Genomic DNA, 26,390 nt, shown 5'->3' on the forward strand with positions numbered 1-26,390 from the left:
TCACTACTCTGCTTGTGAGCTGTCAAAGAAAGTGCTTGACGTGGGGCGTTTTTTTCTGAGAAGTTGAACTTTTTTCAAGTAAAAACAATGCCCTGAGCTGCCGAAAAGAATGCCGGTGACAGTGTAAAAAATTACTATTGCTGGCTTCGCTATCTGCGTCGGGCTCGGGTCGGGTTTGGACATAAAAAACAATGCCTGTCGGGTTTGGGTTAGGCTTGGTTACTACTCTCTCAGACTCGGGTCGGGTTCGGACAGAAATTAGAACTCCACCTATGGTTGATTGGTTAAACTTAAGGACATCTTCTAAAGGACTAGTTTCTGAAATATATGCAAAATTAATTGAATCTGCAGATAGGCCTCTATCTCTAACTTACCAATGGGGAAAAGATTTATCATTGGCTAGCAGTCAAATCGATTGGGAGGTTGTTTGGGCTAATATCTTTGGGGCGTCAAAAACCCCAACCACCAATTAATTCATTTTAAAATACTTCGCAGATCACACTTGATGCCTCGCAAACATTTTCTTATGGATATTAGTTTGAATCCACTTTGTCACCTCTGTTCCTTAGGGGTCCCAGGAACTATGCTTCACATGCTTTGGGAATGCCCGAAAGTTTATGCTTTTTGGAGATACTTGGCTGAGATCATCTCTAAATTTGTTGGTAGTTATGTTCCTTTTTCCCCATTGACACTTGCTTAATAATGAATTTGGCCTGCTATCTGAACACCATTGTAGGGTATGGCTAGCGGGATTAATGGCTGCAAAAAAAATGGTTGTGCAAAGATGGCTTCCTCCTCATGAATTGCCAGTTCAACAATGGTTGTTTAATTTCAGAGAGATTGTGTTACTGGAACTTTCAACAGCTAGAATTAATAAAGCTAAGCACGCCACACTGGCAACATGGAAGGAAGCTGTAGCTAACATAGCTTCTGTGATAAATACTGTATAGACCTGATGGAATAAAGCTGCAGGAGGTTACAGTTTATAATATCATGATAAGTTTCTTTATGCTGTGCTCTAAAACAAACTTTGTATAATGATATATTGTTCTTACATGTATGTAATTATTTTTTTATTATTTATACATATATGTATACAGCTATGTACAAGGTACATTTGCTGATATCACTGATTAGACTGCCTTGGGGGTTATGTGTGTGGAGGGGTGGGGGTATTGTGTTGTATTGTGCAAAGAAACATAAATAAAAATAAGTTGATCTCAAAAGATAAGGATGAAGTTGATATACTTGACATGACAATGTTGATATATAGTTTTTTGTGCTTTATTGCTATTATAAAATAGATGCGTAACATAATGACCATGTTTTAAAGTGATACAACAACATTTTCCCCCAGTGTGATGGTTTAACTAAGCAATGATATACAATGTCTTGCAAAGGTATTCAGACTTTCTACAGTTTATTTATTTTATTTAACATTTATCTTACCAGGTTAGTCTCACTGACTCATGATGCTCAGTAGAGGTGTGGTTTTGCTATGGGTTATAATATTTACAGATTTCCATTTAATTTTCTGACATGTTTTTACCCTAATTTTAAAATCATTTCAACTGTGTGCAGACGGGAGATCTTGGTAGCCTACCCCACAGATGGGGGTTTTGAGAGAGCCAACCCCCAATGGGGGTTGGTAAATGGAGATCTAGCCTGAAGTGGTATTGAAACTGTCTAGACAGGAGACCTTCATAGCCTACTCCACAGTGTTAGGGAGCTGGTTAGGGACAGGCTATTACATACTGACATTGAAGGATGCAGGGTGCCAGCTGATTGAGAGACGTGGCTGCTGTCTTTTAAATTGATGGGAAGTTACCTAGGGGGAAGAGTTTCGGTGGCGACAGATGTCTGGGCCCGCTCAATCGTGTGAAAAGATGTGCGCTTGTGAGAAGTTGAAGACATTTGTTTGTGATTTGTTTTTGTTATCATCACTTTGGGAGACCTAAAATAAAACGTCAACGGAGATACCAGGCTGGAGCATGCCGGTTCATTTACATTTACCATTTATTTATTTGGTAGACGCTTTTATCCAAAGCGACTTACTGAGATACAATACAACACAAGCGAAAAAGCCATACAGAGTCAACAATACTAGAAGCACTGCATGACAAAGTTCCAAAGGTTGGCCAGGCAAGGTACAAACTAGCTGGTAAAGCTAATGAGTGCATTAAACCATTACAATTTTGTTTTATGTGTAAAAGGGGAGGGGGGCACTATACACTATAATATATAACTAGAATGAAGTTTAAGTGCCTAGGAACTTTTTTCAAGGAGGAGTGATGAAATGAAAATACCAGATCACTTATTAAGATTTACTTAGAACACATAGCTAACGCTTATTTAACAATAAACCTTTTACACAGTATGACCTTGATTTCTTTTCTTTTTTGTAATGTCTTTTTAGTTCAGAATTCAATGTCCTTTCTTTTAGCTTTCAGTCAATGTAAGTTGAGCCAAAAATAGAAAATAAAATGACCTTTCAAAATTTGAATCAGAGCTCTGATGAAAATAAACCCCAAAATAAAAATAAAAGTTCTCATCTACCCGGGTAGTATGTTTTTAAAGTGTGGTGAGATCTCAGCGCTTATCTGTAAGATGAAATGAAGACACGTAGAATGGAACAGTTCCTGATGATGACGATATGCTCCTCTTCGCGCACTCTGCTCTTCCACCGCGCTTCTGTCCAATGGTGATTTGTCCAATGGGCCATTTCAAATCATGCATACAGAAAAAAACAACCTGCATAGCAGGGCAACGTTCAATTATTCTATCAAAATAAATTTTTACCAGATCTGGAAATAATATCACTCGAAAATCCACAGTCATGAACGTATAGCAGTTTACAGTTTGAATACACTACCTTCTCTCAGTTGCTGCACACATGAAACTCAGATGCTAGCTTATTACATAGTAGCATAGCTTCCATATGGCTTCTAATAGCACCCCAGTCCATGTGGCTCAAGTTCAACTCTGATTGGTTTTTACTTATGTAATACACATCTCAAAATATCTTTCACACTATAAAGCTAAACAGAAAATAAACCGTCTTGCAAAGAGAATGTGACATGCTATACTTTTTCAAACACATGTATCTAGGGTTGCCACCTTTGAATTGTGGAAAAAACCAGGACATCGGAACATTTATTTATTTATTTATTTTGGGGGGAATAAATCATATTTGCAAATATACTATGTTAACAGTTGTAGGACTTCCTATCGCCTCTTACCTATATCTGTCCTGACGCAGATGCACTCCCTGACGCAGTTGCACTCACTCTGGACTCCTTTGTCTGCTGCTGTCCCTTTCTACATTAAATAGATTTTTTACTTTAACGTGTAAACATATACTGTCTAATTATAATCTACTATAAAATCTAATCATATGTCCAAAGGTATACTCCCTTTAGAAATGAAAACATGATTAGATGTATTATAACAGATTATAAACAACTATTTAACTTAATGAATTTGGGCAACCTAACACTGACATTTCTCACCTCTTTTTCGCACTTACTTTATTGCCACAATCCGTAGATAAGTACATGTGGCCATGAAGCACTCCGTGGTATACAGTGCTAAGCTCCGCTATTGCTATCCTGTCTTTCTCTGGTGAACCTTTTTTTGTCATAAAAGTTAAGTTTTTGCGTTTGCTTAATACAAAACTCTGGTGCTTCTTTGTTATTGCATGATTTTCCAGTGCTGTTTTTCTTTCATATTTAACTGAAATTTTGGCTGGACACAAAACACAGGTGGTGGAGAATGGGTCTCCTTGGGTGGACCTTACCCATTCAGAAAAGTTTTCTCTTTTCGCCCACTCTGAGTTGTAGGCTACGTTGTAAATCGTTTTTTCTTTGACGCTGGTGGCTCGTCCGATTTTGTTTTGTCGTCCTCCTCGTCCGTCTCTCCCCCCCCATTTCACAAAACCGACCAAATAAACAGAAATTTAAAAAAAAAAAAAACGTTACCTCTAGCTACCAACTGAACTCACGGTGGGGTCGTGCACGGGTCGTGGATGTGGATGCGCGCGGCAGACCGACAGCCCGGGCAGTTGCTAGGCAATAAGGTAAGCGTTCGTATTTCTGCTACCAATCAAATAAAAGTATAGACATGGCCAATCGTCGCTGTGTTTTACCCGTTTATGGACACAGGATTGGATGTATAAACATAACCAGGAAGAAAACAGAATAGCAGTAGAAGGAAACCAAACAAAGTTTTATTTGAAATTATGAAATTCTAAATTAAAAGTAGGCCTACATTTCATAAAAAAAAAAAAAACGGGACAATTCGTGTCCCGGGAAAGAATATTAATTTTCCGGGACAGTCACTCAAAAAAGAGGACAATCCCGGGAAAACCGGGACAGGTGGCACCCCTACATGTATCGTGCTAGCAATGCACATGGCGAACACTCGGTAAACACTCACTGGAGAAAACAGAAAATTCCATAAAATCAGAAATAAACTCCTTTTCCCCGTGTTACTGGTTAAGAGGCAGGATCTGTATAGAAAACTAGCAAAATAGCTCTTAACCCTTCTGTTTTAAATTCAAACTCTGTGCAATGAATCTCGTGTCAGCTTCAGCTCTCTATCGTTCTGCTGCTTTTTTTTTCTCTCCTTCTACTACCGAGAAAGACTATAGTAGTTTCCCTTCTCTGCAGCCATCTACTGGACAAAAAATGATATGCAGGTAAAACATATAGCTGAAAAAAATCTAAATATTAGATATAAAAATAGAAATAACTTAACCCTGCTTTTATGATAATTTTGAGTGGCTTACATATGGTTTAGTGGGAGATCTTCAGCAGGTGCATCCAACATCCTGGTCACACTGACATAGGCTCAAGTTCATGTTCTTTGCACACCACAGGGTAAGTTACAGACGGCCCTAGGTAGTGTAGTTTGGATCCCCTAGACAATTTCATAGTTCACACTAAGTAGGTATTCGCTGTCTTTGTTTTGAGTAGGCATCAGCTGGTGGCAGGATAGCCTGTGCAGTGACAACAGGCAAAGAGAATGTCTTACCAGATGTGCTACCAGATGTAGCACAGAAATAGGTCAAGGCACAGGCCTCAACAGAGCGATCAAGGTCCAAAAAATGCATTAAGGCCAAATATAAGAATTAACATGTTTTAGCTCTTTTGAGTTACAGATTTCCAGAATAAAGAAATGAATGCTTTACAACTTTACAGAGCTGTAGGCCGTAGTCAGAGCTGTATGCTGTAGTCATGTAATTGCAGCCATAAAAGCTCCAGAAAGAAGAATCTCTAATCTTAACCTTTCGAGCATCAATACATTACCCATACCCCAACACTGTCAACCAACAGTTAAGACTAAACTAATTCACCTTGGTTGTGAGCAGACTGGTTTTATATTATTCTTAACGATTTCGCACAAACAAAAAAAAATGCAACAATATGTCTGTGAAACTATATATTCACAGTATTATGAATGAATTGTGGTTTATTTGGTAGCATTTCTAATTGTGACTGATTTTACTATTTTCATTAGTAGCCTACTGTACAAAGTTAGAGGTGCGCTATTTGATAGATTCCCCTGCTCCCTCTACCTCAGGCTTCCAGTGGGGAGACCTGAGGTCAACCTACCCCCGCCCCCCTCTCCATCTCGTACTTCTGAGTGGGAGACCTTCCCAGGCAGTAGCCTGCCTAGCTCACAAACTAGAATCAGGGTGCCCACTCCGACAAGGCTAATTGAGCCACACAGTGACATGATATCATTGACGTGACGTGCAAATGAGCGATAGAAAACCGATCGTGCAAATGTCACCATTCCGATTTTTTTTTGTGCCGCCCCCGGCAAGATGTCGCCCATACCTAAATCTGCCACTGCCCATAAGTCAATATTTGTTGTTTGTGCCTTTGGCAGAAGTAACTGCTTATGCTCACCATTTTTAACATAACTTTTTAACTGTTTTTTGTAACCTTTTAATGGCCAGAAACCAGTTTCCTCCTTATTCAATTGTTCAGTTTCAAATTCACTACCTGAGTAAGAAAAATCACAGAGACAAGCATGTTTATTCTCAAATAAGAAGAAACACTTTGATCTAGGGCTGCCCCCTAATAGTTGACCAAACGTTAGTCGATGAGAAGAGTCTTAGTCGACCAAGTTTTCATTGGTCGGTTAGCCACAGAAAAAAAACCCCCTTAAACTCCATTCGGGAGCTGCGCCTTGTTGTTAAAAAGTTATTTTGAGCATTTTGAGCATGTAAAGGACGACCCCAAGAAGGTGACATGCAAACTCTGCATTCACCTATCATTCGTCGACCTCAAACATGACTTATCATCTGAAACATGCAGGGGAGAGCCAGAATGAAAGTAACACCGATGAATGTAACACGGCGATTTTCTCCGAGCCCATACAAGTCTGATATGCCTGACTGCGTCAGCATGTACAGCATGCAATAATTACCAGAATCCCAAAAAATCATGTGGATACATCATACTTTCGCGGAGTTATACCTGAGAAGCTGTTTTCGATCACGGAAAGTAAATTCACTCAAGCGGTAATTTTTTTTGAATGACAAGTTGTGTCTATTGTTTCATGTGTCATAGTCATGATCATTTTTCAGATTAATTAGTACTTTAACACATTCTGAAGTTTGCCATGTCAGAGTTTCTCAGTTTAGAAGCAAGTCAGGTTTAACTGTCTGGAGTCATTGTCAGGATGATTATAACAGTTGTTTCTTTCGTCCCTGTACAATAACAACTATACTTATATTATTATACCAAAGTCATTCCACATTTGTACAAAATAGCACCTGGTATTGATAGAACACACACGTGAGTTGTTGATCACAATGAAAATTAGTTTCTGTCTGTGACATTATCTTTTAAAATGACGTTTATCTGAAAAGTGTTACTTTTGTCCCGGCTCTCCCCTAAGTAGCCTAACGTTATTATCCCTTTCGCATGTAAGTTATTTTTATGCAATGTAGCGTTACGTGTTACGTTACATGGTTTGTTGTGTTTTTATTAGCGTTGTTAAGCTTCTCATAGTTTTAAGTTAGCATTTGCTATATTTTTTTAACGTTAAATCACTGTTTCCTCAAGGCTAAACTTAGCTAGAATTTATCCAATCTATTGTTCTAATTGCACCCATTTTAGCATACATGTTAAATGGCTAATCACACCGGTGTGACCATACATGCAAAAGGGTTATTCCATTATGCTAAATAATTAATGGCCTAATTAACATTAGGCCTAATTATTATATATTAGGCGGCCCAGCTAGGGACTTCAGACTCGTCAGAATAATGCAATACTTAAGACTGACCAAGCTATCAATGGGTTTCAAGTGGTACGGCAAGAACCTCAAATCCTGCTATGTGCGTCATTAAAAATGGTCAAATGAGAAATCACAAACAGAGGTTAAGACTAATACTTTTATTAATCAAAATTATCCCAATCAGTTGAAGTGTCAAGCTTACAGCAGGCAGTATGGTATAGTGCAAATGATGATAAATACACATACCTATACGGAGTCACGTGGCTATACGCCTGGTGCGCAGGAGTCCGTGCCCACGGTGCTCCCTATACGGAGTCACATGGCTATACACTTGGTGCGCAGGAGTCCGTGCTGACGGAGCTCCTTGAAGTGCGAAATCTTTAAATCTATATACCCGAACATTAAAGAGTTGATCAGCATGTGAGATGGGGTCATGGAAAGGGCCCCATTAGGTTTTGTCATTACCTGGTGATTGATTAGTGCTAGTGTTCCGTTATCTGGGGCATGCACAATGGTGTGCATCCTGTTAATTTTCTGAACCAATTCTCAGAACAATAGTTAGGAGACCCCCTATTGTTATAGAACTATCACCCCTTTGCTACTCGCACTGTACGGATCAAAATGAGACCAAACAAAACATGTATACCTTGAACCGAACAAAATATACAGAAATGGTAGTTCATAACAAAGGAATGAGGGAGGGTCCCTGAAGGATATGGGGTCATAAAAATCCCATGCTCTCTGAGTCTCCTTATCAGTGGTGCCTCATCCTGTCATGGGGTTCCTTTGTGTGGAGGAGTGGGGATATATTCCTCAGCTGGGTGGCTGCCGTTTTTGGCCTGAGAATGTTTCCTTTTGCGTGCTGCAGTCCATACGTTGCCAGGCCTGGCTGTCAGGATAGCCCGAGGATGTTTATTTGAACAATGGCCTCTGGTTTTGCATGCCATCCCGTTCCCACCTTACTCTCGCTAAAGACACTGTGTCTATTAACCCTTTCGCGTGTACGGTCACACCAGTGTGATTCGCCGTTTAGCGTGTATGCTAAAACCGGTGCAATTAGAACACGAGATTGGAAAAATTCTAGCTAATTCTAGCTTTGAGTAAACTGCGATTTAACAGTAAAAACTATAGCAAATGTGGCAGTGAAAACTTTGAGATTAATAACGCTAATGAAAACATAACGAACCATGTAAGTTAACACACGCTACATTGCATAAAATAAGTTATATGCGAAAGGGTTAACACCGTGACCAAAGATGGGTTTCAAAAACTCCTCTCAACGCTGGATAAAAGATTATGCAATTCCCTTCTATTTGTTCTGCACTTTATCCTATAGTGGCAGCCTTTGAGGAAAAAAAAGTTCAGAAGTTAAATGCTGGTTATAAGCAAATAAATGTTTTAGTTGAATGTGCAATATTTAGATACTTTGTGTAACATTTATATTCCTGTTTTTATTATTATATTTAGTGATCGCTTTTTTGATAATTATTCTGTGGTTTGTCAATTTATAAGCTAAATGCTGGATATCAGTAAATAATGTTCTATTGATTACAGATTGTGCAATATTTAGATGCTGCTCCTGAGCCATAAGTGAACGACCTACCTATTTCAATGTCGGAGATTGTTTACAGAAAGGTCCTATTGGAATTGTTTTTTTTTTTTTAATTATTATTATTACTGTATTTATTTAACTTAACACAGTCACAGCTTTTGTGATAGTTGTTGATAGATGTTTGATTGTTCTATGTCCTATTCCAATTAAAAAATGTAATAAATACATGTTGGAAGCAATTCATATTTTTAATTTCTCATCCTTTCATTAGAATATAGAGCAGTTAATATTTTGATGGTATCTCATATGGTGATGCTCCATCACATGTTTTAAATCTATTACAGTGAATATTGAACTGAAGCTTGACTTTAAAAAATTATTTCACAAATCAAATCGTAATTGCAATATCTGTCAGAAGAATCGCCCCAAATCGCTCAGCCCTGCTGGATCATCAACAAGCTTTACTCAAAGTTTCATGAACATCCATGTCCTGAGTTGTGACATTTCAGATGACCATCAATATACAGATTATGCTTTCATTGCATGCATGTTGGGAAAACAAGTCTCCAGTTATCTACTTGTGACTGCTATTCAACTCTTAAGTGCTCTTATGGAGGAGGCAATTTGATGATGACACATATAGTTGTAATGGATCAGACATCACAATATCATATTTACCCCCCCCCCCCCCCCCCAGCCAGCCACCAGAGGGCAGCATAGACTATTTTCATGTTGATTGGAATCAGGTGTGCTCAATCTGTTGCATTCCATGTTGGCTGCGCACATTTGTACCCAGTTTGTTGATTGCCCCCTTTGCCTGTGTATATATACCATGTCTGCTCTTTCCCTCATCAATGAGTCGTGGATTTTTCTTGCCTTGCATTCTTTTTGCCTTTGGATGATGTAATGGATTATTTTGAAATGAGCGATGGAGCTAGTTCAGGCAGGGCTGAATCGCTGCAGGTGTGTCCAGCAAGAACACAGACAACAATATCCAGAACGGCTTTTAATGGTGGGGTGTGTGTGGTTCTGCAAATACAAATACAAAAACAAACATAAATCTCTTATTGCAGTTACATATGTAAATAATTCCTATTATACATTAAGGTACAAAGGTATATAAGTAAAGTAGTTCCATTTGCATATTTAACAGATAACTGTACAATAGAAAATAATACTACTTATTTAACGAGTAACCACATCATTAACTTAGCATGTACAAGCAAAATTTGCGTTATTCTACATCAACTGGAGCTACATATTATAGCCAGAGGTAGTAGAGACGGTTAAATACAATTTACTAGTAATTAGCTACATCGAACATACATGATCAACTACGAATGAATACTCAACATTCTTAACAGGTGTTCTGTGAGCCGGGCAGTGCGACAGCCCACTAAGTTATATCAAACTGAATAATAAGTTTTACGGTCGGAACGAAAGATATACAACGCCCAGCACGAACTATACAAACATATTAATACTACATTCCTTCACATAACAGGGAAACATTGTCTATAACAGGTCCTAAAACATAAACGTTACAGTACTTACATTTAGTATGCACTCACACAAACCGTAGCAGGGAAAGAAATACGACCGAACGAAAAGGAACTAGCATCCCCGCTATACGCGATGTTACTGCTAAAGTTTTCTCAGTCTCTCTGGCGCTCCCTCATTCGGGATTAGGCACGATCACGCGACAGCTGCCTAGGTTACAAGGACCGCCCACTGGTAGAACGACCGAAACGCAACTACATTCCACATGGGCTTCGCAACAGATGATATGGTTTGACCTTGCTTGTGTTTTTTGGACTTGGGCTGTCTAGTGTTTTTGTACCTTTGCTGAATTTGTCTGTTCAGCAACGGTACAAAACTGTGTTTAAACTTTTTTTACCTGCTTTCGACTGAGACCTGACTTTCCCAAGTAAAACCCTGTTTGTTGTCCAAGATGCCTGTCTTTCCTTGCACTTGAGGCAGCTTCTGTCATCTTTGTTTCAACTGTGTTCAGATGTTCTATGTCAGTGTTCCTCAATCCTCAATTCCTTGCTCTACCTACCTGACTGAATTCATCAGTGGCACTTTTGATTAGCTGAGCACACTTGATTTAATCAAGCAGCAAGGCTTGGTAGAAGATATGCAGGACAGTGGGCCTCCAGGAGTAGGATTGATTGTTTATAAATAATTTATTCCTCACCGATTGCATTATTAGCCTTATACAATTTTCACAAACGAAATACATGGAAAGAAGTCATTGAAGTAAATTATATAGAGCTAGTGAACTAGCTATTGATTTTCAAACCCCACACTAGCTAGCTAACCTACCAAAACTCAAATGCTGCAAAACAACTGATTTCTGAACTTCAGCTAGGGTAGTTAATACAATTTAACATGGATGTTTCATGTTGACATTTTATTAACCCCTTTACTTGTACATGTACAGACCCTCATAAAACTCAGTGAGCATGATTTCTTTCTTCTGGGTCCACACAGTGTATTTTCCCCTCCATGTGTCAACAGTTAAATGTGAATATGAATATAATTTTACATACGCAAATCTAAATGAAAGAACTAGCTAGTTTGTGTGTTTAGAAATGATTTGTGCATGGAATACCAGTGCTCCTCCAGTTCAAGGTGAACAACATGGGGGTGAGTGTGGCAGAGCTGAAGTGAATAGCTCATGTGAGCCCTGCATAAGACCTGTGGGATAGCAGGTAGCCGAGCGGTTAGCTCGTGTGAGCCGTGCATAAAGCCTGTGGGGTAGCAGGTAGCTGAGCAGCTTTAGCGGTTACGTCACTCCCTGAGGCTTGGTTAGTTAGCGTTGTTGCCAACAGGCTAGGGGCAAATTGCCTTTAGCTCAACTGGTAGTGACGCTGGCTGCTGGGTTTGGCAGTGAGCAGTGAGAGCCTTGGTTTGAAACTCACTCACTTGCTGGCCCATATAACATCTAGTATAAAGACACAATGCAGACTACACCCACTAAACAATTTTACTCATGAATTTGCAAGATGTCATTCTTCTTTGTTTGTTTCATCAATCAAGAATACCTCTCTTTGTTGTTCTCTGTAGAACTGTGTTACTTTTACCATCAGATGTGTGGAGGCATTTTACCTCAACCAACAGAGAATTTGCAAATATTGTGCAAAGTGTTATGCCACAAAGAAGCATTTAAAGTTCACTCAAAGATACTGATCTTTATTTTTTTATCTATCATTTTGGCATACAATTTATATGATTTTGTCATATTACCATTTTGTATTTTTCAAATCACTGTAAATAAAAAAAAGAGAAAAAAACAGTCAGTGTGCACAAAACCCGTTAATTGACATAAATTCCTGTCAAAATTCCTATGGAAGATTTTCTTCCTATGGAAGATTTTCTTCCTATGGAAGATTTTCAATTTTCTGAAATTTTGCTAAATATGCTAAAGATTTGTGTTTTAGTCTCATTGAAGGGACCATAGCTGCACTAGCAATTTATTAAGATTACATTAAAAGCAGGGTAGGCTAGGATTACTTTTACACCATGAATGTGTATTTAGAGTTATGGGCAGATTTATTAGCTCATGAGGAATAATGACACATGCACCAGTATCAGTTCCCCAGACCCATCCTCTTAAATAGCAGAGTTTCCACTGAGACATGGAGTAGCCAGCTAAGTGGGAAAAGTATCCAGCCAGGGGATCTACCCAGAGAAATATTTTTGCTGTGTGATTTCAATTTTGTGTCTTCTAGCGCATTGTAATTGAAATGGCTTTATTCTCAACCAAACTGAAGCTATAAATGTAGGCCTGTTGTAGGTAGTAGCCCAGCCATCACTTAAAGTGTGCATACTCACTCATCACACTGCTGTCTGTAGGTGAAGAGTTGTGGTATTTGTAAGATTAGAACAGACTACTATGCACGTGAAGCATGTGACATATATCATCAACCCAGAATAAGCTTTGAACTATTAAATTAGTTTTGAACATGGCCTACTTTTTATAAATTTCACTGCAATATATATCATGAAATCAGTCAAATAATTTTTTTATTGTATGTAGCTAATTACCTTGTTGAAGGATAAGAGAAGGTAAAGCCAATCCAAAAAATACTGTTCTCTTGTTTTTTAATGAAATGAAAATAAGCATTCACAATCTTTTATGGAAATGTGCAGTGGTAGCACAGTTGTCTAACTGAATGTTAATTATCCAATGTAAACAAAAAGTTTGAGGAACAAATCCCCTCCCTTTCTCTCCTTCTGTTTTCAATATCTGTGACCAACGCAATATGATGGTGAGAAACATTTTTGGAGAGGAGATGAGATGTTGTAGTGCTACACATCCAATTGTGGGGAACGTGGGTTTTAATTGCGACCCTTCATTGGCAGCAAAATCGGGCGACGTGGGTTTTCTAATTGACCAAGGTGTTGCCAATGAATACCTGCAATCCGCCAATCACCAGGTCACTAATCAATTGGCTTTATGAGAGGAGGAGACCATTATAAGTTCATTTTACCGGGATGAGGGCGGGTGATCTGCTCCCGTGGGAAGTAGTGTTTATTTCCAGTGTTACGTCCCAGATGGGTAATGGCGTCCAGGGGTACATATGTGGGACGCAACACAAAAGGAAACAACCAGCCCCCGCTGGCTTGGACAGTGCGGGGGGGCAAAGAAAGCACAGACGCGGGAGCAATGTAGGGGAGCACAATATATTACAATATTTACATATACATATACACGATATACAATGACAAACATTCACAGGAAAAAGGGGGGAGGGAGGACAACGGACGGTGCCAAAGAAAAGAACAAAACAAAACAAAACCAACCCTACATACCTATACAAATCCAACTGAATACAAAAGCAAAAAGGGGTGGCAGAGTCAAACAAAACCTACCTACTCTAACTAACTTAACCAAAAATACACAGGAGCGGCACCCGCCTCTAACCTAACCCTAACACCGCGAACCCTCACATGGGGATCCCCCAGCTTACCTGTCCTCCTCCCACGACAACCGAATGCAACCAAAACTGAGACAAGATCCACAATCGAAGTCAATAAACGATGCAATATCAAAAACACGGTACAGGCAAGTTTGTTAGCAGAAATGATGAACACGAGGGATCAAAAAAACAGCGAGACGATCACCCCAAGCATCCAGCATCTTTAAATCGGGGCGCCCCGTTTTCTGGTTGGCCGAACCGGAACGAGGAGGCGGGGCACAGCGCCGCGGGATACCTGTGTCAGGAGAGAGAGAGCGGAAGAGGAGAGGGGGGGGGACCGAGACGCAGGCGACCCAGACTCCACACGCCCAGTGCGCCGCACATAACACCAGGATGAAACGAATTCTGTTACCGGGAAAGGACACAGTAAGTGTTTGAAACAAGCGTGGCACCTAAACTGGAGCTTTTGCAACTTGATGGTAAAAATTGTTTCACTCATTTATTACCTGAATTGTTAACGTGGCTGGCGATTCTAATATTCTGTTTTCCTTTTAAAGGAACCGTGCCAGGCACAGGGTTATTTATTTTGGTGAACCGCATTGTAAAACGGGTCCGCTGTCTAAATCTTCCCCGACGAAAAGACGCGGGCTACTTAGTTGTGCTAGCTGGCTCACCTGTACGGGCGGTGGGGTTTGCTTTGGTGCGGTTGTTCCTGTCCTGGCCGCTTGGTGCCGGGCGCTTTGCTACACGAGGTGCATCATTGGGTGGTGATCTTTGGGGTGCTGTGTTCACTTCGCGGATGTGACTGCATTACTGTAAAGGTGATCGGGTGACGTGTGCACGTGGTGTTTCACTCTTCTTCCAGGCACAGTGGTCGGGGCAGAGCTGGCACAACTGAAGCAGACTCTGGTTGTCCCTGCGAGGGGGAAGTGATTGTTTTTTAAACTTTATGTAATAAAGGACGCTTCTGTTTTTCCAATTCATGTCTCAGAGCGGTTTGTTCTTGGTGGGGAAATCGCCTATTTTAGTATTCGGATTTTAACTATGGTGTCCCTTCTGCCAGGTGGCGGCGAGTCTTGGGCGGTGTGGGTGTCAGAATAAAGTTGGTCTGGGCAACTTTATGGTAATGAGCTATGACGCGGTTCAGCGGCAACCAATCGGAATAGAATTGCTCCGCTCTAGAGAATTCTAAAGAACACAACGGTGTAAATTTTTTGTTCCCACCAAACATTAGTTCCCAAGCACAATGGAGGAGAGGTTTATTTAATGTAGGCTACACACAAAGAACATTAATGTTAACTAAATACCAAGGCTAGTAAACGTGTCCTATAAACTGCATGTTGAAATTTGACTTGGCAGTTAGCATCAATACAAAAGTCACACCCCACAAATGGCTTTTAATTAGTTTATTTTGTTACCAAACATGTAATTATAATTAATTTCTTTGTTTCATCGATCGATTTTCTTACCTTAACATTTAAAAGATTCCATGAGGTTAACTACACTACTTGTGGTCAGTCAGCACAAAGATACCGGTCGACACGTTTGTTTGCTTTACGGCCCCTTTAAAAGTTTGCAAGCCCAAGCATTCCAAAGGAACTCGTAGCCGCCTATTTCATCTACGTCAGAGCGTCCACTTCAACAGCGTTGTCGGCAGGGCGAATTTTGACGCTCTCACCGCTCCCGGTGTGAACGTACAGTTAACCAGAAGGTGGTATAGTCCAGCAGTCATTGGGTCCTTACATTTCCCATAAAGGCTGTAGTCAACCCTCTATCCATTGTCAACTTGGCCCAGGCACGTCCTGACGAAACTAATCGTCAATGACCAAACAAAATAACAATAACTAGCCGCATAAAAATCTGTAAGATGCAGCCTAATGAGAACATTGATCTCAGGTACTTGGCAATGCACCTCTTTTCTCATAACAGATCTAAAAAACAAATCAAAGTTTTATCCCTCTTGGAATGTGAGATCAAGAACTGTACTTATGTTGAAATAAAAGCAGTATGGCCACAATCTGAAGTGGGCTAGCAGTGTTAATTGTTTTCAAATGTGGTGCCCATTCAATAAATTTTTAATAACCTAAGTATCTGAAATTGAATGTTTAACAGCAATGTAATTAAGTTTATGAATTCAACTATTACTGAACTGATGGTAGTATTTCTCACATATTCAATGTGGCTTGATCTTGGGTGGCAAGCTGGAAATTTGACAAGTTGTCAATCTATCTCGGGTTGGAACCACAGAGGCTATAATGCATTAAACTCCACAGAGTATCCGGCTCAGACAGAAATAGTCTACTTCCTCTGGAGACTCAGACATTTTCTGTCTTTTACAGCTGAATTAATAATTGCTGTATAGAAAAGAAAAGACTTCATTCTCTTCTGCTGGAACCTGCTTATAGCTCCCCTCAATGCCTTTCTGCTTTGCTCCATCCCTGGGCTTAAATGGGCATAAAACTCCAAGCATTGCCAGTCTGAGAGAGTTGCGAGTCTTTTCTGTGCTCCTTGCAGTATGGCCTGGCTGTTGAAGTAGCACATTAGTTAGAACAGCATGGTGCACAAACTGCAGGAGTTATCTGTGCTTGAGTAGTCTTGGTTGGTCCTGTCAGTTTCTACCAGCTGTAGGGGTGCAACGAATAATCAACGTAGTCGACTAAAATCGATGACCAAATTAGTTGCCAACGAATTGAATTGTCGATTAGTTGGTGACGTCATCGCGCGTGTTTTTCATGCTGACTCGGAATGCTCTGACATGTAGACTAAAAAGCTACGTTGCTTTACTGGACTGAACAGTAGAGGTGGCAACACCTTCACAACCAAAGATCTCAAAAGTGTGGCAGCATTTCATGCTTAACTCTTTCGCACGTAACGTTTGTTTTTTATGCTATGTAGCGCACGCGTTACATTACATGGCTCGTTATGTTTTCATCAGCGTTAAGCTTCTCATGGTTTTCAGTTAGCATTTGCTATATTTTTTAATGGCTGTTTCCTCAAAGCTAAAATTTGCTAGAATTAGCTAGAATTTTTCCAGTCTAGTTTTCTAATGGCACCGGTTTTAGCATACGCTCTAAACGGCTAATCACACCGGTGTGACCGTACGCACGAAAGGGTTAACTCTGCCAAGAAGGTTGTGAACTGCAACATTTGCTGACCAGACCTTGTGTCAGGGCTCCCGCCCCCTAGCTGTTGTTTTTGTTTTTCCCTGTCCATGTGCTTTTTGTTTTTCCTTGTGTTCTAGCCCTGCCCCGCTCTCCGCCTTGTCTCCGCCCACCTGATTGTCTCCACCTGCCTGCCTCCCATCACCTAATCAGCCCAGCCCTATATCTACCCTGCTTGTCTCTGTGTTGTTTGCCAGATCGTTTCAGTGTTTCTGCCTGTCTCGTTTCCCGCCTGTTTTCCCTGTTTGGATTTTTTCTGTTTTTTGCCTCGCCTGTTCCTCGACATCGTTTTTGCCTGCCCTCCTGTCCTGATTGCCTGATCTGCCTGCCTTCAAGGTTTGACCCTGCCTGTTTTTGGACTGCCTGCTTGTTTGACAATTCTGCTAATAAACGCCTGGAATTGGAGCACTTGTGGTCCACGTCTGAGTCCGTGCCTGAGTCCTGACAGTACGATCTGGCCAGTATGGACTCAGCGGACCTTCCCCAGATGAAGGTGGCATTGGAGCTGCAAGGTGCGTTGCTGGGGAGCCATCAGAGCCAGCTGGAAGCCATCAGCAGTTCCCTGGAGAGCTTCGCTACCAACATGGCCACTGTCACTGCTCAGCTACAGCATCTGCAGCTGAGCCAGGAGAACTGCCCTGCACCTCCCGCAGCAGCCTCCTCGTCTGTCCCACCTGTACCATTGAGCTGGGAACCCCAATTGCCACCCCCTGAATCGTATTCAGGGGATCCAGGAACCTGCAGATCGTTGTTTGAGCTCCAGTCCTCCACGTTTCCCACAGACCGGGCGAAGATCGCATATGTCATCACCCTGCTAACAGGCCGTGCCAGGGAGTGGGGCACCGCGGTCTGGGATGCCGGCGCTCCTTTCTGTCACTCATTCGGAGCCTTCGCCGAGGAGATGAAGAGGGTGTTTGACCGCTCCAGGCACGGTCACGAGGCCGCCAGGGAGATGCTGCTGATCCACCAGGGGCGCCGGTCGGTCTCCGATCTCGCCATTGATTTCCGCACCCTGGCCGCCACTAGTGGGTGGAATATGGAGGCGCAATACGACGCTTTCCTCCACAGTCTTTCGGAGCCCATCAAGGATGAGCTGGCCACCCGGGAACTAGCTTTGACGAGCCAGCTAGCTTTGACGCGTTGGTGGACCTGGCCATCCGAGTTGATCAGCGCCTATCGCAGCGACGCGGGGAGAGAGGGGCCAGTGGACCGCTCAGCCTCACCGAGAACATCCGCCCGCGCCGGCCGCACGGAACCCTGCACATCCGCCACCTGCCTCCCCAGAGCCGATGCGGGTTGTCCGCACTTGTCTGTCCTCCGCCGAGCGTCAGAGGAGGATCAGCACCCGATCCTGCCTGTACTGCGGACAGCCTGGTCACTTCATCACAACCTGCCCGGCAAAAGGCCAGCACTCACCCACAGCCAGGGGGTTACAGGTGAGCGTCACCCCCTTACACCAGTCCCTTGAAGTCCGTCCTCTGTTCTCGGCCACGCTGCTCGTCGGGGGTCAGCCTCACGCAGTCTCCGTCTTGATTGACTCGGGAGCCGACGGGAGCTTCATCGATGCCAACCTGGCGGCCCGGCTGAAACTGCCCCGTGTCCCGCTGCACTCGCCACTGGAAGCCCACGCCATCACTGGGGCCCCGCTGGTCCGGATCACCCACGCCACTCCTCCGGTGAGTTTCCTCGTCTCTGGTAACCATCGCGAGGAGATCGTGTTGCATATTATTAACACCCCACAAGCCTCCGTGGTCCTGGGTCACCCCTAGCTAGCCCAGCACAACCCCCACATTGATTGGGTGGGCAATACAATCCTGGGCTGGAGCCCGTACTGCCACTCCCACTGCCTTCGGGATGCCTTGGTTCCTGTATTGCCGGTCTCTCCTGCCCCCGAGGACTTCCCGGACCTGTCAGCGGTGCCTCCTGAGTACCTGGACCTGAAACCTGTGTTCAGCAAGTCCCGCGCCACGTCGCTACCTCCGCACCGTCCATACGACTGTGCCATCGACCTCCTGTTCGGCTCGTCACCCCCGAGGGGGCGTCTGTACTCCCTGTCACCCCCAGAGACCGAGGCCATGAACCGGTACATCCGGGAGTCCCTTGCTGCAGGCATCATCCGTCCATCCTCCTCACCCGCAGGGGCTGGGTTCTTCTTCGTGGGTAAGAAGGACGGCTCCCTCCGTCCCTGTATTGATTATCGGGGCCTCAACACCATTACAGTTAAGAATCGCTACCCCCTGCCGCTTCTGTCCTCTGCATTTGAGTCGTTACAGGGGGCCACCGTCTTCACCAAACTGGACCTCCGCAACGCTTACCACCTGGTCCGGATTCGTGAGGGAGATGAGTGGAAGACGGCCTTCAACACTCCATCTGGGCACTATGAATATCTGGTCATGCCATTCGGTTTGACTAATGCCCCGGCTGTCTTCCAGGCCCTGGTCAATGACATCCTCTGAGACCTGCTCAACCGGTTTGTGTTTGTCTATCTGGATGACATCCGCATCTTCTCACGCTCCCTGCCCGAACACATCCAGCACGTCCGTCGCGTTCTCCAGCGCCTGCTGGAGAACCACCTGTACGTCAAGGCGGAGAAGTGCGAATTCCATCAAAGCACTATCTCCTTCCTGGGCTTTGTCATCACGGCAGGGAGCATCCAGATGGACCGGCAGAAAGTCAGAGCGGTGGAGGAGTGGTCTCGTCCCACCTCCCGCCGGGAGTTGCAGCGCTTCCTCGGATTCGCCAACTTCTACCGCCGCTTCATCCGGGATTACAGCACGGTAGCGGCTCCCCTCACTGCTCTGACATCTGTCAACAAGGCCTTCTCCTGGTCCCCGGCAGCCGAAGAGGCCTTCCGTGACCTGAAAACCCGCTTCACCTCTGCGCCTATCCTGACTCAGCCAGACCCTGCCCGGCAGTTTGTTGTGGAGGTGGACGCCTTGGACGTGGGAGTGGGGGCTGTCCTGTCACAGCGCTCGGCCACCGACAGCAAACTCCACCCCTGCGCTTACTTCTCCCATCGCCTTTCGCCTACGCAATTATGACATCGGCGACCGGGAGCTGCTAGCTGTCAAGCTGGCGCTGGAGGAGTGGAGGCACTGGCTGGAGGGGGCGAGCATGCCGTTCCTGGTGTGGACCGACCATAAGAACTTGGAATACCTCAGGTTGGCCAAGCGTCTGAACCCAAGACAGGCCCGCTGGTCCTTGTTCTTCTCCCGGTTTAATTTCACCTTGTCCTACCGCCCGGGAACCAAGAACGATAAGCTCGATGCCCTCTATCACCAGTTCGTGCCCGCCAGGGACACCCAGGAGCCCAGCACCATCCTGCCCGCTCGATGCGTTGTCGCAGCGGCGCGCTGGGACATCGAGACGACCGTCCGCACCGCCCTCGAGGCCGAGCCGGGCCCTAGCTCTTGCCCCCGTCTTTTTGTTCCCCAGTCTGTTCGTTCCCAGGTCCTGTAGTGGGGGCACTCATCCAGACTCGCCTGCCATCCTGGTGCCCGTCACACGGTGGCGTTCATCCGCCAGCGGTTCTGGTGGCCCACCATGGAGATCGATGTCCGGAGCTTCGTCACCGCCTGCTCGGTCTGTGCCCAGAACAAGATGTCCAACCAACCGCCCGCCGGCCTGCTGCAACCCCTGCCTGTTCCCAGACGACCCTGGTCCCACATAGCCCTGGACTTTGTCACCGGCCTGCCCCTGTCTGTTCCCGGCCCAGGAGGAGGAAGTCGGCGTAACCTCAGTGGCGGTGTTTATCCAACGCTGCCGTCGCTCTGTGGCTCAGGCTAAACGGTTTGCCGACCGCCACCGCTCCAAGGCCCCTCGCTATCGCCAGGGTCAGCGAGTGTGGCTTTCCACCCGGGACCTGCCCCTTAAGGTGGACTCCCGCAAGCTGGCTCCCCGCTTCATTAGTCCCTTTCCCATCGCTAAGGTGATCAGCCCCGCAGCAGTCCGGCTGAAACTCCCGCTCTCTCTTCGCCGCATCCACCCGACCTTCCACGTCTCCAGGATCAAGCCCGTCGTCCGCAGCCCTCTCTGCCCAGCTCCCCGGACTCCTCCGCCTCCCCGCCTAATCGATGGAGCCCAAGCCTACACTGTACGCCGTCTGCTGGGGGTTCGGCGTCGAGGGCGCGGTCTCCAGTACCTGGTGGACTGGGAGGGCTATGGACCCGAGGAGAGATGCTGGGTCCCAGCCAGGGACATCCTGGACCCCGCCTTGATCCGGGACTTCCACCGCCGGAACCCGGGCTCCCCTGCTGTGACGCCTGGTGGCGTCCGTGGGGGGGGGGGGTACTGTCAGGGCTCCCGCCCCCTAGCTGTTGTTTTTGTTTTTCCCTGTCCATGTGCTTTTTGTTTTTCCTTGTGTTCTAGCCCTGCCCCGCTCTCCGCCTTGTCTCCGCCCACCTGATTGTCTCCACCTGCCTGCCTGCACACCTGCATCCCATCACCTAATCAGCCCAGCCCTATATCTACCCTGCTTGTCTCTGTGTTGTTTGCCAGATCGTTTCAGTGTTTCTGCCTGTCTCGTTTCCGGCCTGTTTTCCCTGTTTGGATTTTTGCTGTTTTTTCCTCGACATCGTTTTTGCCTGCCCTCCTGTCCTGATTGCCTGATCTGCCTGCCTTCAAGGTTTGACCCTGCCTGTTTGTTTTCATCCTTGTTTTCCCCTTGGACTGCCTACCTGGTATTTTGACCCTGCCTGTTTTTGGACTGCCTGCTTGTTTGACGATTCTGCTAATAAACGCCTGGAATTGGAGCACTTGTGGTCCGCGTCTGAGTCCGTGCCTGAGTCCTGACACCTTGCCTGGCATGGGAGCACATCAGTTATGCTCGAGCATCTGAAGAGGTGGCACGTTGGCTCTCTGGATGATGAAGACTCGTCTCGTTAAGTTAGTTAGCTAGCTAGCATAGCTAATGTTAAAAGCCATGTTACTTCATGTTATGAGCTGTAACGTTTTCTATTTTGAAATACATTTTCTCTTGATCAATAAATTATTAATGACGTTGAACATACCGTGTAGCAAATATTCACAACGATCCTGTTCACATTCCAAATGTGCCTTAACTTTACAATGTTAAACCAGAGCCTGTCTGCTATTTAGAAATTCCCTGCTTAAACGTTGCATTGTTGTCATGGTGACGCTTATGGCTGCAGTGTTGCTGCCGAGTGCACAAGTTGAGAGAACACCAGAGAATTTGCTACACTGCAAAAAATAGCCCTTCAAAAATAAGAAATAAAATAATTAATACAAGGTGTTTTTTGCTAGTAATAAGTGAAAAAATCAGAACTAGTGGAAATACACTTGTTAAGATTTCTTGAAATAAGGTGTTATAGTTAAGCATTTTTAAGATAAGGGATCTTAAAATTAGGTGGAAAAAAATAATTTTGATCCATTTTTAACTGGTATTAGGAAGTGTTTTTGTGTCATGCAGTTTAAAAACCTTCGGACTTGTCAAAAAGGCTTAATTAATTAATTAATTTGATTATACCACTCAAAGTAAGATGTTTTCAAGACAGTTTCACCAAACAAGATATTCAAGATGCACCGTCTAAAAACAAGTCCTTGTAGCTCAAGGAAATTTTGCTTGTGTGGTGGCTGTGTCTTATATTAAGTGTAAAGAGATATTTTGACTTGAAAAGAGACAAATATGCTTGGTGAGATTTGGATTTTTTGCAGTGTTCTTTCTAAAAAAATTGTGAAAGATTTCTACAACTCGTGTCTATGCATGCGTGCCCAGTGTGCATTGCATTCGAATTAATGCAAATGAGTTATGGGTTTGTTGGATCTCGTAATGCTACCATGGATGGCTTTCTTTAAAGGAAGCAGACTTGTACTCCCCAGCAAGCAACTGCCCTCACTGAATTAGTCCTTTTGACCATTTATTAAAAGACGTATTTTTGAATAAAGTTCTCATCTTTATTGCCTTTATTGTTAGTTAGCATATGCCTAAAACAACCTCAAAATAAATTTAAAAGGCGATAGATAAATAAGAGCCACTGAGTAATTGTGCGATTCATAATCTGAATAGTCGATTATTCATTTCAATAATCAATAGATTATTCAACTATCAAAATAGTCGTTAGTTGTAGCCCTAACTAGCTGCATTGCAGTGGCCAGGTCTGGAATCTGCTGAGGGTGTTTTGGAAGTAGTCAATCGGGTCATCACCTTCCAGGCCATGTAGTTCACTAGTCTAATATTTTTTTGTTTTTTGTCATGTGAGCTGTCTTCCAAATAATTCATTTTATTTTTAAAATGGTTCAGTGGGTTAGAATGTAGATTTTTCCAGACATGTTCTCCATGGTTTTCATAAGAGATTCCTTCAACAAATGGAGAAGTACTCCATTTTCCGCAATGTAGTTGTTGACCAGGCCAAGAGCAGCTTTCAGGGCATTGTTTAGCATGTTGGCCACCATGTTGGCGCATCTTGTCTTTTTGAATTTTTCTGGCTTGGCTAGTGAGCTGTCCTCAAAAATTGCCCTGAAGCATTTACAGCTCTCAAAGTTTTTTTTTGAGGAGACAAAGTCATGATATTTCAGCCCAACAAGACATTTTATAGTTTTAGACCAGATGACAAGATGATTAACATCTTGTAAATAGCATTGAACTATTCAGCAATAGTTTTTTGCAGACTTTGCTAAGAAAGGGAGGTTTGAAGTAGGCTTGTGTGTCTTTAGAGTTGTTATCTTTATATTTGCTATCTTCAAAGGGGGGTTATATATATATATATAGCTAGATTTAGGGCATGTAGCCTGATGTTGGCAATATTTAACATGCGCTGACAAAGCACATGCAGGGGATCTTTCGGTCTTCATTTGTACTCCGTTAAGTGAGCAGGTTTATAATTTAGATAACATTGTTAGTCTCTCCAGTTCAGTTAAAAATGGTGAAGGGGCAAATCTTTTTATATAGTAAAACAGTAGATTTTCATCCTGCTATGCCTTTTGCTACATTTTTTTTCATCCTGCGGGTGGCAATATAGTGGCATTTTGATTAGATGCAAACAATTCCCTACCTTACCTTTTCCATGTGTTTGCGCGTCATGGCCATAATATGAAATAGGAATATTTGGGGCAGCTTGCCAGGTCACCACCTAAAATTGATCTGGTGGTAGGTTTAATGAAATTCATTGATTTAACCATGCAATAGCCTCTGAAAGGCTAAATAACAACAACACAAGACTACTGTTTCAAAATCAAATAATACATTTATTTCACGGAAGTGGTGAAGCCAGTATTAAACCTGAGCATCCTTGCACAATTTAGGGAATCGCAGCACTTGGAACGTAGGTCTACAAGACGCAAACTAGTAGAATTTATGAATGATTCTAACCACTGAGAGATGACTGCTAAAATCAACAAAATAATAGTGTTACGGGTATGCCACATGACGTCAGGAAAAGGGTGCACGGAAGTAAGGGTTAGGGGTCACATGACGTCAGGGTCACGGGGGCACGAACTTGTGCACCTCGGGTAATTTAAACGTCTAGGGCGGCAAGCACAGTCGGGGGAGTTTGAACGAGTACCAGCGTACTATATTGTGCGAATTTAGTTGTTGTCTCACTTCGTGTTTAAAAGCAGCTTTATGTGTAAAGTTCGTGAGACGGTGGTGCATTTTTTTGTCGAGTTTATTTTCTAGTTTTGTTTTGGTTGTTTTGGATAGGACGGTGGAGCCGGTCCGACGGTCTATTGCAGACTGGCCGGTCCCCACCGTTTTATTTCATTCTTTTGCGCACTGATCTCCAGATCTCCACTCTTCTTTACTCCACATTACTTTCTTCCCTCTCTCAAACCACTCTTTCTAAAACTCCAGTGCACTGCTATCTCTCCAACTATCTGTTCTCCAATCTGTATAAATACTGTTCAACCCGTTCAACTGCGAAGCACTCGCCGCTGCGTCTTCTGCCTGGCTGGACCAAACTCGGAAGAGTGAGTAGCCGGGTTGTTGTATTATTATGTGCGGAGTATTTGTCCTGCCAACTGCCCTGTGACTGCCTGTAGTCACCTTTGGTAGGAGTCTGGCCGTAACAAATAGCCAACAGTGTCATTAAGTAAAAAAAAAAGTGACCGAAACTTCACTTTCCTGTGTATTTCCAACGAGTATTCCAACGCTTCCAATATTTTTGTTGTTTTTGCTATTTTTCTATAGGGTACATAAGAACTTAAAGGGGGGGGGCAGAAAATACAACTGAGGGGGCAAAGCTCCCTCTTCCCCCCTCGTGGCGCCGGGGGGCACTGGTCCTGTGTGCGCTTATTCATTTTTTGTCCTCTCTTTTGAAATCCGACCACTTCTTCTTCAACTCCTCCACCGTACGCACCTCTGGTGAAACTGCATTCATAGCAGTCACCACTTTGAGCCACTCCACATTTTTCCGTTGATTTGAAATGCTGCTAGTCTGGCCTCCAAAAAGGATATTTTTTCTCCTCTCCACCTCATCAACCATAACCTCAATCTCCGTGTCCGAATAGTTTCTGCCATTGTTCCCCAACATCAATCTCTGCATTTCACTCAGATCTACCTGGGACCTTTATATGCTAATTTGATGAATTAAGGGCATGTTTCGGGCCATATAAGAACGATTGTGGGAGTGAATGTTAAGCGCGTTCATGTACGCATAATCTCACGATGAATTGATTTACGCTCAGATTTGTGAAGACAATTAGGCATACATGGTGTTTGATAACTCTGATGAAAAACCTCCATACACAAATCGCGAGGTTGTGTGTGAACATGGTCCTACGGCAAGTTGTACAAGAAGATTGATACATATGGCCCCTTGTTGGGCAAGACATGTTTTTGGTTAAAGCCTTTTTTGTGTTAATACAGTCATAACTGTGTATCAGCAAATCCATTGTTTTCCCTGATGCTTGAAAGTCATTACCATAGGCCTACTTTGTTATACCAAAGTGCTTGTAATGCTCTTTCATTTAATAAGGAGCAATACAATTGCAGTGTCTGTATTTTGAATGTTTGAAGTGAATATGAAAATAACTGACATTACATGAATTGAAAAGGTTGTTGTTTAATTGTCATTTAATAATTAGGCCCAACCTGTAGAGTAAAGTACGCAATTTTGTGTACTTGTCAGTAGTGAAAGGTCATGGAAATTTCATTAGAGGTCATGGAAAAGTTTTGAAATCTTTTCAGTGAAAATGGGTGGGAATCCTGAATCATGACAGCTGGCTGACACTGCTGATCACCATGCACCATATGTTGTTTTGTTCAGACATAATATGTTTCACTGAAATTTATCCATTGTGTAATTTGAATTATACGACAGTTTCTTAGCAAAACTGACTATTGAAAGTGAAGATGACATATTGTATTGATAGGTAATGATTCTCTGTGCTCCTTTCACTACATTTTTTTCTTAAAACCTTTGTAATAAACATTCATGTAAGGATTTGGACAGTTTCTGAAGCAATTGCTTGATTGTGATCAAGCAATTGCAAGCAAGGGGCTACCATATCAGCAGTTCAGCTTGCTACATAGTGCTGTCTTCAGAC

The 26,390-nt window shown here is 43.4% G+C and overlaps 1 pseudogene; it reads left to right on the forward strand.

The window, feature by feature from the left end:
* Positions 1 to 17,472: 17,472 nt before the first annotated feature.
* LOC118776497 overlaps positions 17,473 to 26,390 on the forward strand; it is a 40,193-nt pseudogene continuing 31,275 nt past the window's right edge.

This window comes from Megalops cyprinoides, chromosome 4 (assembly GCF_013368585.1).
Source record: "Megalops cyprinoides isolate fMegCyp1 chromosome 4, fMegCyp1.pri, whole genome shotgun sequence".
NCBI classification, from domain to species: domain Eukaryota; kingdom Metazoa; phylum Chordata; class Actinopteri; order Elopiformes; family Megalopidae; genus Megalops; species Megalops cyprinoides.